We start from the raw sequence: 11,735 nt of genomic DNA, 5'->3' as shown, positions 1-11,735 counted from the left end.
GCTGTGCCCAACCTCAAACAACTGAGTCAGGGTTTCAATTACCTTGACCCCTACATCCTTGTGCCTCAGTGCCTCCGCAACAAAGATGTTATGATTATGTACATTGTACAAACGGACAGAAGTTGGGTAAGTGGGTATATGGGGATCATTGCTCCTGAAAAATAAAAACAAATCACACAAAAAGCAGGCAAAAGCACTTATTTTATCCCATCTTGACATTTCTAACTCACCTACTAGTTCCTCCCCTTTTGTCTGTAGTCTTCACCAGATTGCAAACCAGTTTTGCCTCACAGCATGTATATTTTGACAGCCGTCTTTGATTAGCCGTGTCTGATCGGACATAAACATTGTGCTGGCACCTATAATGAGCCTAAAGATAGACAGAATATACCTGTTTAAATATGTACAGAAGTGTGCACAAATCATAGACATGTTAAATTTTTTATTTAGTTATTTATATATTTTGCATTAGTCTGCCAATAGAAAAAATTATTTTGCATGTCCAAACTTACATTTTGACATTAATTGTAATTATTATTATTATTATTATTATTACTCCTTTATTTATCCAGGAAAACATCCCACTGACATACAACATCTCTTCTTCCAGGGAGAAAATGGCAGCAAGAAGTCCAACAACAAACAGTATGGACCACACAGAAATCTAATCTCACCATCAGAGTCCAACAGGGATTACATGAAGAGACAAAAAAAAATTTTTTTTTTAAAGAGACAGGCTACATCCTGTGCCAATATCTCCAAGACCTTTGAACTTTTGCATCAACCTGCAAAGCCGAAAAATTGAAAAATGTATATGCATTTGTGAAAAATGTTGTAAATTGAGGATGCTTTCAAAAATAATGTAAATAAATTATGTCATGAATACATTTTTTTTATTATTGTTTTAGATTTTATTATTTAGATTTTCAGGAAGATTTCTCCAAGTGTATTGGAGATGTTGCCACAGGATTTAGTCTCTCTCCATTTTTTTCTCTTTATGCAATCCCAGATGGACTAGATGATGGTGAGATTAGATCTGCGTGTGAACCATATGATTTTGGACTCCCTGTGCATACAAAAATCCATCCATCCATCTCACTTGTCCTAGGGCTGTACGAATACTGGAGCCTACAGATGGCCAATCCATCACAGGGATAAAAATCTCTTTGGATTATTACAATTAATGGCTAAATGAATGTTTGGAAATGTGAACTGATATTTCCTACTGACACACTACAGCAAAAGATAGAAATAACTGGCTTAAAACCATTTTTTCTTGGTGAAAATACTAGTGGCCAAAGACTTTTGCACAGTAGTGTGTGTATATACACTGCCGTTCAAAAGTTTGGGATCAGTAAGACTTGTAATGTTTTTTAAAGAAGTCTCTTCTGCTCATCAAGACTGCATTTATTTGATCAAAAATACAGAAACAAAACAGTAATCTTGCTAAATGTTATTACAATATAAAATAATGGTTTCTATTTTAATATACTTTAAAATATAATTTGTTTCTGTGATCAAAGCTGAATTTCCATCAGCCATTACTCCAGTCTTCAGTGTCACATGATCCTTAAGAAATCATTCCAATATGCTATGATTTATTATTAGAATTATCAATGTTGGCAACAGTTGTAATGCCAAATATTTTTTTGGAAACTGCTATACTTTTTTTTCACACAAAAAAGAAATGGTCATCTTTGTGTTAATATGCCTTGTCCCGTGTGTGTATTTATTTGCTGGACATGGGATTAACGGTAAAAACCTGATATAACCCGGGATAGGTCTATCGGCTATACGGAACCCCGACTGACAGGATTGTTTTCCTTCTTTTTATTTGTATATGGTATAAAAATTATGTCCGCATATTTTAGTGACAGAACTATCTAACTATTTTGACTATCAGAGGAAAAAATAAAGACGATAGTTACACCCCATTTTTTTCATAAAGAACAAACAAAATTGTAAGCATTTTGAGTTTTATTTCTAAAACGAATCAAACTAATAAAAAATAAACATAGCTTACATACCCTTTCATTCAAAACTACGCCATCATTGCTCAAATAAAGTTTGAATACATTACTAGTTTAAAATCAGTATAATATAATTTGTGTAAGCCTATGAAACACACCTATATCTTGTAATTACAGTTTAATTTACATTAAATACTAGCTTCAATGACAGCCCCACTTTGCGCATGCGCATTAAAATCCAATACTGCGCATGCTCGTCAAACATCCAATACGTATTGGATCTGATCCAGCTACCTCATCGTACTAAAGGCTGCAGCTAGGACCTCTTGTAAAAAGGGGCTGAAACTTAAACACGCATCTAAGTAATTGTAAACGGTTACTTGCATTGGCTTCGATTGCTGAACAAGAGTCCTGATGCGGTAGATAACGGAGGTCTTTGATGAGTTCGTTATGAGTGAGCTGGAAGTTTACTTCTGGGTCTTCTGAAGATAGGAAACGTCCACAGCGAATCGCAGTTACTTGAAGATAAAAACTGCCGGAAAATCAGAACTCAAGAGGAAAATCTTGAGTCTTGGAAAAGTGTCGTCTCAAACGAAGAGGGTTTCTGAGCCAAGATTAGTCTGAGCTAATGACTTTTGATAGTTCCTATCCACACCCACCTTTTGGGTGGAATGGCCAATCAGAGGCATGAATTTTGAGCGGGAGAAACTTTCTATGTCTCTGTTTATGGCCCATTTGCATGTTTATTGCTGGTCTGGAAGATTGGTGCAGTTTTATCCAAAATATGCTACAAATAGTAAGATGCATTTCACGATCACAGTGTAGATCATTGTTTGAGGAATAAAAAAGCTGATCATTTTGATACCAAGAACGAAACACCTAGAAGATCTTAAAGCAGAGATACACTCATATACCTGAATATAAGCATTGCGAGTCTAACTAATACAAATAAAGTGTTGTAACTAGGCTAATACAATAGGGGAACATACAAACAACACAAGCATATACCAGATCCAATTATAACTGATTAATTATTGTCTAAATAAAGAAATGTCTTTATGTGTGTGTGTGGGGGTGTGTGTTATGTGAGCATGTTGTATTTTGCTGGTCAGCCAGGCCCATTGGTTCCTGGCCCCGGGGGTCATTTACGTCTCTTTGGAATGTGTTTGAAATTCAATGGGAAGATGAGAGTGGTGAAACTGTTTAGCATCTCCTTGATAGTGGGGGGGAACCATTTGACATTTAGCACCCATATAAGTGTAAAGTCTGTGACCAGGACTGTAATTTATATGCAAAGTCAAAAGCTAAAAGGGTCTCTTAAGCCATAAAACCCAAAGATCATGCATGATTCTAGGCTAATGCTGAGTTCACACTGCACGATTTTAGCCCGATTTTTCACTCGCTGACAGGTTTTGCGAAATCGCCGACAAATGCCCAAAATTGGAGGCAAATCGGTGCTCGTTCACGCGATTGACAATCACGCAGTGTGAATTATCAAAGACGCGATCTGAGGGAATCACCGATGCGTCGCCGTCGCCCGTGAAATATTTGGCATGCTAAATATCTGGAGCTGTTGGCGATTCACAATCACGCTGTGTGCAATGATTTCTGACTGAAAACTATATGATGACCAAACTACTGATGACCTACAGCCAATGAGAGATCAAGATACAGGGCAGAGGGAAGTTCGGGGAGGAGGTATAGACCAGAATATCAGTACTTTAATAGATATATGAACAATTATATCATAGAGAAACAAGCACAAACATTTGCTTGACCAGCCACAACATCAGCATAACAGTCACTGCAAAATTATTTACCTCCAACTCTCTTTGCAGAACAACCAATCCCTGTTCCCTGCATCTCCCTCCTGCATAATCGAATGTCTTTTTCTCCTTGTAGCTGGATATCGGCTCACAGACAATTTGCGGGATATATATATATTTTGTAATAATTAGTCTTGCTCGCGAGAACGCCGCTCTGACGCACGCGGGTTCTCTCGTTATTTCCTTATCACTTCTCGCGTGTGTTTTGTTGTAAAACGTAGTTTGCGGACCAGACAGAGCTGTCGGCGATTCTTCCTATTGTGAAGTCATGCAGTGTGAAACCCCCTGTCGCCGATCCATCGTGCAATGTGAACACAGCAGCGACTGAATGCTACCCCAGATAGTCATGCAGTGTGAAAACAACGGCGTTCCGACGAGTTTGAAAATCGTGCAGTGTGAACTCGGCATAACCGAGACTTGTCATTTTCACTTATATACTGTTGCTCTTTTGTTAGCTTTGATTGCTTATATTGTCCTCATTTGTAAGTCGCTTTGGATAAAGGCATCTGCTAAATGACTAAATGTAAATGTGATTGGGTCATTGTCTTGATTGTTCACAGGTGTTCCTTGTTTAGTCATTTAGTCTTGTGTATAAATACCCCTCATGTTTCTATGGGCTAGTTGCATATCTCTGCCATCTTGGATTTCCACTCTAGCGAGTCTGTGCATAGAGCCAAAGAAGTCTGTGCATAGATCTCTGGTAATCCAAAGAATACCTTCTATTTATGTTTACAGGATTTATAATATTACTTAAAATGCAATTAAGGTCTACATTATTATTATTACTATAATGTTTATGTTAATTGAGCCAGTGGTATTTGAAACTTGTGTATGTTTGGGTCCGGTGTATGAATGAAATACACTAATCCGTACTGTTCACGAAATGAAAGTTGCCTTGAACTCATGGTGCGTTCACATACACACAAGGTATTTTCCCCTCACTAATTATGTAAATGTCCAAATTACTTATTTTTCAAAAATTTTAGGATTTCATGGACTTTTTTTTTTTTTAAATAATATTTGATTCATGAATGAATTTTTGACAGAACTATCTAACTATCTTGACTTGACTATCAGAGGAAAAAATAAAGACGATAGTTACACCCCATTTTTTTCATAAAGAACAAACAAAATTGTAAGCATTTTGAGTTTTATTTCTAAAACGAATCAAACTAATAAAAAATAAACCTAGCTTACATACCCTTTCATTCAAAACTACGCCATCATTGCTCAAATAAAGTTTGAATACACTACTAGTTTAAAATCAGTATAATATAATTTGTGTAAGCCTATGAAACACACCTATATCTCGTAATTACAGTTTAATTTACATTAAATACTAGCTTCAATGACAGCCCCACTTTGCGCATGCGCATTAAAATCCAATACTGCGCATGCTCGTCAAACATCCAATACGTATTGGATCTGATCCAGCTACCTCATCGTACTAAAGGCTGCAGCTAGGACCTCTTGTAAAAAGGGGCTGAAACTTAAACACGCATCTAAGTAATTGTAAACGGTTACTTGCATTGGCTTCGATTGCTGAACAAGAGTCCTGATGCGGTAGATAACGGAGGTCTTTGATGAGTTCGTTATGAGTGAGCTGGAAGTTTACTTCTGGGTCTTCTGAAGATAGGAAACGTCCACAGCGAATCGCAGTTACTTGAAGATAAAAACTGCCGGAAAATCAGAACTCAAGAGGAAAATCTTGAGTCTTGGAAAAGTGTCGTCTCAAACGAAGAGGGTTTCTGAGCCAAGATTAGTCTGAGCTAATGACTTTTGATAGTTCCTATCCACACCCACCTTTTGGGTGGAATGGCCAATCAGAGGCATGAATTTTGAGCGGGAGAAACTTTCTTTGTCTCTGTTTATGGCCCATTTGCATGTTTATTGCTGGTCTGGAAGATTGGTGCAGTTTTATCCAAAATATGCTACAAATAGTAAGATGCATTTCACGATCACAGTGTAGATCATTGTTTGAGGAATAAAAAAGCTGATCATTTTGATACCAAGAACGAAACACCTAGAAGATCTTAAAGCAGAGATACACTCATATACCTGAATATAAGCATTGCGAGTCTAACTAATACAAATAAAGTGTTGTAACTAGGCTAATACAATAGGGGAACATACAAACAACACAAGCATATACCAGATCCAATTATAACTGATTAATTATTGTCTAAATAAAGAAATGTCTTTATGTGTGTGTGTGGGGGTGTGTGTTATGTGAGCATGTTGTATTTTGCTGGTCAGCCAGGCCCATTGGTTCCTGGCCCCGGGGGTCATTTACGTCTCTTTGGAATGTGTTTGAAATTCAATGGGAAGATGAGAGTGGTGAAACTGTTTAGCATCTCCTTGATAGTGGGGGGGAACCATTTGACATTTAGCACCCATATAAGTGTAAAGTCTGTGACCAGGACTGTAATTTATATGCAAAGTCAAAAGCTAAAAGGGTCTCTTAAGCCATAAAACCCAAAGATCATGCATGATTCTAGGCTAATGCTGAGTTCACACTGCACGATTTTAGCCCGATTTTTCACTCGCTGACAGGTTTTGCGAAATCGCCGACAAATGCCCAAAATTGGAGGCAAATCGGTGCTCGTTCACGCGATTGACAATCACGCAGTGTGAATTATCAAAGACGCGATCTGAGGGAATCACCGATGCGTCGCCGTCGCCCGTGAAATATTTGGCATGCTAAATATCTGGAGCTGTTGGCGATTCACAATCACGCTGTGTGCAATGATTTCTGACTGAAAACTATATGATGACCAAACTACTGATGACCTACAGCCAATGAGAGATCAAGATACAGGGCAGAGGGAAGTTCGGGGAGGAGGTATAGACCAGAATATCAGTACTTTAATAGATATATGAACAATTATATCATAGAGAAACAAGCACAAACATTTGCTTGACCAGCCACAACATCAGCATAACAGTCACTGCAAAATTATTTACCTCCAACTCTCTTTGCAGAACAACCAATCCCTGTTCCCTGCATCTCCCTCCTGCATAATCGAATGTCTTTTTCTCCTTGTAGCTGGATATCGGCTCACAGACAATTTGCGGGATATATATATATTTTGTAATAATTAGTCTTGCTCGCGAGAACGCCGCTCTGACGCACGCGGGTTCTCTCGTTATTTCCTTATCACTTCTCGCGTGTGTTTTGTTGTAAAACGTAGTTTGCGGACCAGACAGAGCTGTCGGCGATTCTTCCTATTGTGAAGTCATGCAGTGTGAAACCCCCTGTCGCCGATCCATCGTGCAATGTGAACACAGCAGCGACTGAATGCTACCCCAGATAGTCATGCAGTGTGAAAACAACGGCGTTCCGACGAGTTTGAAAATCGTGCAGTGTGAACTCGGCATAACCGAGACTTGTCATTTTCACTTATATACTGTTGCTCTTTTGTTAGCTTTGATTGCTTATATTGTCCTCATTTGTAAGTCGCTTTGGATAAAGGCATCTGCTAAATGACTAAATGTAAATGTGATTGGGTCATTGTCTTGATTGTTCACAGGTGTTCCTTGTTTAGTCATTTAGTCTTGTGTATAAATACCCCTCATGTTTCTATGGGCTAGTTGCATATCTCTGCCATCTTGGATTTCCACTCTAGCGAGTCTGTGCATAGAGCCAAAGAAGTCTGTGCATAGATCTCTGGTAATCCAAAGAATACCTTCTATTTATGTTTACAGGATTTATAATATTACTTAAAATGCAATTAAGGTCTACATTATTATTATTACTATAATGTTTATGTTAATTGAGCCAGTGGTATTTGAAACTTGTGTATGTTTGGGTCCGGTGTATGAATGAAATACACTAATCCGTACTGTTCACGAAATGAAAGTTGCCTTGAACTCATGGTGCGTTCACATACACACAAGGTATTTTCCCCTCACTAATTATGTAAATGTCCAAATTACTTATTTTTCAAAAATTTTAGGATTTCATGGACTTTTTTTTTTTTTAACTGAAATACATTTATCTTGTGAGACACAGGCTGCAATTGATCGATCTTCATAAATATATGTTTCTCAATTCTGCACCGTTCTATACAGTCTGTTCTGCACATACATCAGTTCCATCAACATTTTCACAACATGTTTTAATATTTTATATTTACACACTTATCTTTGCATCAAACATTTTTAGATGAAAAAGTGCTGTAAAAAGAAAATTAATTAATAGGTATGGCTATTTAAAGACTTCTAATGCAAACATTTCGTAAAAATATACTGTATGTTTAGACCCCAGACAGATAATGCTTTATGCAACAGATGCTCATTTTCATAAAACGGATATTTATCCCTCTACTGCATGGTGTGGCCATATGACAACATACTCTGTTAATTTCCTTACCACTATCTCTTTAAGAGAACATTCTCAGTTTTTTTTGGGAAAGAGAAGACCTTAGTTTAGCCAATGATGTGCTTTGCTTAAGTCACTTGACATGCAGTTTTTTTCTGTGGCACGATTTCTGACAGACTGCCGTCTTTTGTCGATAGTTGCTGAAAGCAAACTAAGGTTGTATTTGTAGTCTCCCTGAAAAAGGGGCATATAGATATTTTCAACAGACAGACACGAACACTTGTTGCGTTTCCCTCAACTTCTGTATTATGAGTGTAAAAGAACCATTCAATTTTTACAGAATAACCAAGAAATGCATACCAACTTGCATATAACATCATTGCCTTCTATTTATACACAAAATTACCCATATTGTACTTGCTGACAAAACAAATAAAGAGATGAGCATCAATTGGCATAAAACACCATATCTATTCTGGTACACACAATAAACAAGATAGCTTGCATCTGTATGTGTGACAAAATAACTTGTATAAAATAAAGAAAGGCAAAATTGTGAAAACTCTGTTTTGTTTCAAGCCATTGAGGATCTATTCAATTGTTAAAAGAATATTGAGCTTACAGTGCATACAGGCTGATGATAAGGTTGTAATTGATATGTCCATGCTTGAGGCATGGTATGTAATGGTAGTGTAGTAAGGCTATAACAAGAGGGGGATCCAATTTTATCATACCTAAGGGTCTTTGGTGGTCTACGTTCCCTCTGTGATTGCTTGGGTAAAGGCTCTGTTTCACTTCCATCACTGCTTCCAGAGAACTGCGGTACTTCCCCGACCATCTCAGTTTCAACTAAATCCTCCCCTATTCCAGGTGAGTAACTGGCTGGTGTATCCTGACTGAGCCAGTCATCATTCCTTTTGGGCTCTGTTGTTTCTACTGCATGCCTTTCAAATTGAGGTGTATCTTCACGTTCAGCCACTCCCTGTGGTAGTTGGATGTCCATGAAATAATAATCATCCTCATCGTCCTCTACCTCTCCGTCCACCTCTTTCCTTACTTTAGCTGGTCTGGCATATTTTCTTTTTGTTTTTTTAACCAAATCCTAACCCTAACCCTAAGCTTGTTGTTCATCAGTGGTAGAAAAGGTCCTTCCAACTGAGCATGTAGCTCACTGATAGAGTGCATGCTTTGCATGTAAGAGGTTCTGGGATCAAACCCCAGCATCTCCACAGACTGTTCAAATTTAATTTCAGCTAAAGTGTTTTAATTTGCTCCTTTTGCGTTACCACATCTGGAATTAATAGCATTGGTACACCTACAGTAGCAGAAAAAACTTCTTGTACCACAGTAGAGTGGTAGAAAAGGTCCTTCCAACTGAGCATGTAGCTCACTGATAGAGTGCATGCTTTGCATGTAAGAGGTTCTGGGATCAAACCCCAGCATCTCCACAGACTGTTCAAATTTAATTTCAGCTAAAGTGTTTTAATTTGCTCCTTTTGCGTTACCACATCTGGAATTAATAGCATTGGTACACCTACAGTAGCAGAAAAAACTTCTTGTACCTCTGAAGATTTTTTTTTTTTTAACTGGGGATGTAGCTCAGTGGTAGAGCGCATGCTTCGCATGTATGAGGTCCTGGGTTCAATCCCCAGCATCTCCAGAGACTGTTAAACTTTAATTTCAGCAAAACGGTTTCACTTTGGTCCTGTGGCGTTACCACATCTGGAATTAATAGCATTTGTACACCTGAAAAGCTTGTTGTTCATCAGTGGTAGAAAAGGTCCTTCCAACTGAGCATGTAGCTCACTGATAGAGTGCATGCTTTGCATGTATGCGGTCCTTGGTTCAATCCCCAGCATCTCCAGAGACTGTTAAACTTTAATTTCAGCAAAACGGTTTCACTTTGGTCCTGTGGCGTTACCACATCTGGAATAAACAGCATTTGTAAACCTACAGTAGCAGAAAAAACTTCTTGTACCTCTGAAGAATTTTTTTTTTTTTTACTGGGGATGTAGCTCAGTGGTAGAGCGCATGCTTCGCATGTATGAGGTCCTGGGTTCAATCCCCAGAATCTCCACAAACTTTACAAAATTAATTTCTTTCAACTGGGGATGTAGCTCAGTGGTAGAGCGCATGCTTTGCATGTATGAGGTCCTGGGTTCAATCCCCAGCATCTCCACAGACTGTTAAAATTGAATTTCAGCACAATGGATTCAATTTGGTCCTGTTGAGTTTCCACATCTGGAATTAACAGTGTTGGTAAACCTACAGTATCAGAAAAAACTTGTTGTACCTCAGTGGTAGAAAAGGTCCTTCCAACTGAGCATATAGCTCACTGATAGAATGCATGCTTTGCATGTAAGAGGTTCTGGGATCAAACCCCAGCATCACCAGACACTGTTCAAATTTAATTTCAGCTAAAATGTTTTAATTTGGTCCTTTTGTGTTACCACATCTGGAATTAACAGCATTGGTACACCTACAGTAGTATGAAAAACTTGTTGTACAGCAGTGGTAGAAAACATACTTCCAGCTGGGGATATAGCTCAGTGGAAGAGCGCATGCTTTGCTTGTATGAGGTCCTGGGTTCAATGCCCAGCATCTCCACAGACTGTTAAAATGTATTTTCAGCCAAATGATTTCAATTTGGTCCTGTAGCGTTACCAAATCTGGAAATAATAACATTTGTAATCCTACCGAGGCATAAAAAACTTCTTGTACCTCAGTAGTACACATTTTTTCAACTGGGGTTGTAGCTCAGTGGTAGAGAGCATGCTTTGCATGTATGAGGTCCTGGGTTCAATCCCCAGCATCTCCACGGACTGTTTAAATTGAATTTCAGCCAAACGTATTCAAATCGGTCCTGTTGAGTTTCCACTTCTGGAATTAATAGCATTGGTACACCTACAGTAGCAGAAAAAACTTCTTGTACCACAGTAGTAAAGATCTCGCAACTGGGCATGTAGCTCAGTGGTAGAGCGCATGCTTCGCATGTAAGAGGTTCTGGGATCAAACACCAGCATCTCCAGACACTATTCAAATTTAATTTCAGCTTGAATGTTTTAATTTGGTCCTTTTGCGTTACCACATCTGGAATTAACAGCATTGGTACACCTACAGTAGTATGAAAAACTTGTTGTACAGCAGTGGTAGAATACACTCTTCCAGCTGGGGATGTAGCTCAGTGGTAGAGCGCATGCTTTGCATGTATGAGGTCCTGGGTTCAATCCCCAGTATCTCCACAGACTGTTAAACTTTTATTTCAGCAAAACGGTTTCAATTTGGTCCTGTAGCGTTACCAAATCTGGAAATAATAACATTTGTAATCCTACCGAAGCATAAAAAACTTCTTGTACCTCAGTAGTATAGATTTTTCAACTGGGGATGTAGCTCAGTGGTAGAGTTCATGCTTTGCATGTGTGAGGTCCTGGGTTCAATCCCCTGCATCTCCACAGACTGTTCAAATTTAATTTCAGCTAAAGTGTTTTAATTTGCTGCTTTTGCGTTACCACATCTGGAATTAATAGCATTGGTACACCTACAGTAGCAGAAAAAACTTCTTGTACCTCTGAAGATTTTTTTAAACTGGGGATGTAGCTCAGTGGTAGAGCGCATGCT

The 11,735-nt window shown here is 38.4% G+C and overlaps 6 non-coding genes across 6 annotated transcripts; all 6 read left to right on the top strand.

Annotated features, from left to right (window-relative positions):
• Positions 1 to 9,705: 9,705 nt before the first annotated feature.
• On the top strand, positions 9,706 to 9,777 carry trnaa-cgc (transfer RNA alanine (anticodon CGC)). Its single transcript has one exon. It is a non-coding gene; the product is annotated as a tRNA-Ala (tRNA).
• A 345-nt stretch (positions 9,778 to 10,122) lies between these two features.
• trnaa-cgc (transfer RNA alanine (anticodon CGC)) lies at positions 10,123 to 10,194 on the top strand. Its single transcript has one exon. It is a non-coding gene; the product is annotated as a tRNA-Ala (tRNA).
• A 30-nt stretch (positions 10,195 to 10,224) lies between these two features.
• trnaa-ugc (transfer RNA alanine (anticodon UGC)) lies at positions 10,225 to 10,296 on the top strand. Its single transcript has one exon. It is a non-coding gene; the product is annotated as a tRNA-Ala (tRNA).
• Positions 10,297 to 10,863: 567 nt separating this feature from the next.
• Positions 10,864 to 10,935, top strand: trnaa-ugc (transfer RNA alanine (anticodon UGC)). Its single transcript has one exon. It is a non-coding gene; the product is annotated as a tRNA-Ala (tRNA).
• A 352-nt stretch (positions 10,936 to 11,287) lies between these two features.
• trnaa-ugc (transfer RNA alanine (anticodon UGC)) lies at positions 11,288 to 11,359 on the top strand. The gene has a single exon. It is a non-coding gene; the product is annotated as a tRNA-Ala (tRNA).
• Positions 11,360 to 11,497: 138 nt separating this feature from the next.
• On the top strand, positions 11,498 to 11,569 carry trnaa-ugc (transfer RNA alanine (anticodon UGC)). Its single transcript has one exon. It is a non-coding gene; the product is annotated as a tRNA-Ala (tRNA).
• Positions 11,570 to 11,735: the final 166 nt, after the last annotated feature.

This window comes from Sinocyclocheilus grahami, unplaced genomic scaffold (assembly GCF_001515645.1).
Source record: "Sinocyclocheilus grahami isolate Dianchi unplaced genomic scaffold, SAMN03320097.WGS_v1.1 scaffold899.1, whole genome shotgun sequence".
Taxonomy (NCBI): domain Eukaryota; kingdom Metazoa; phylum Chordata; class Actinopteri; order Cypriniformes; family Cyprinidae; genus Sinocyclocheilus; species Sinocyclocheilus grahami.
The sequence above is the reverse complement of the archived record's forward strand: the minus strand, read 5'-3'. Positions and strand labels throughout refer to the sequence as shown.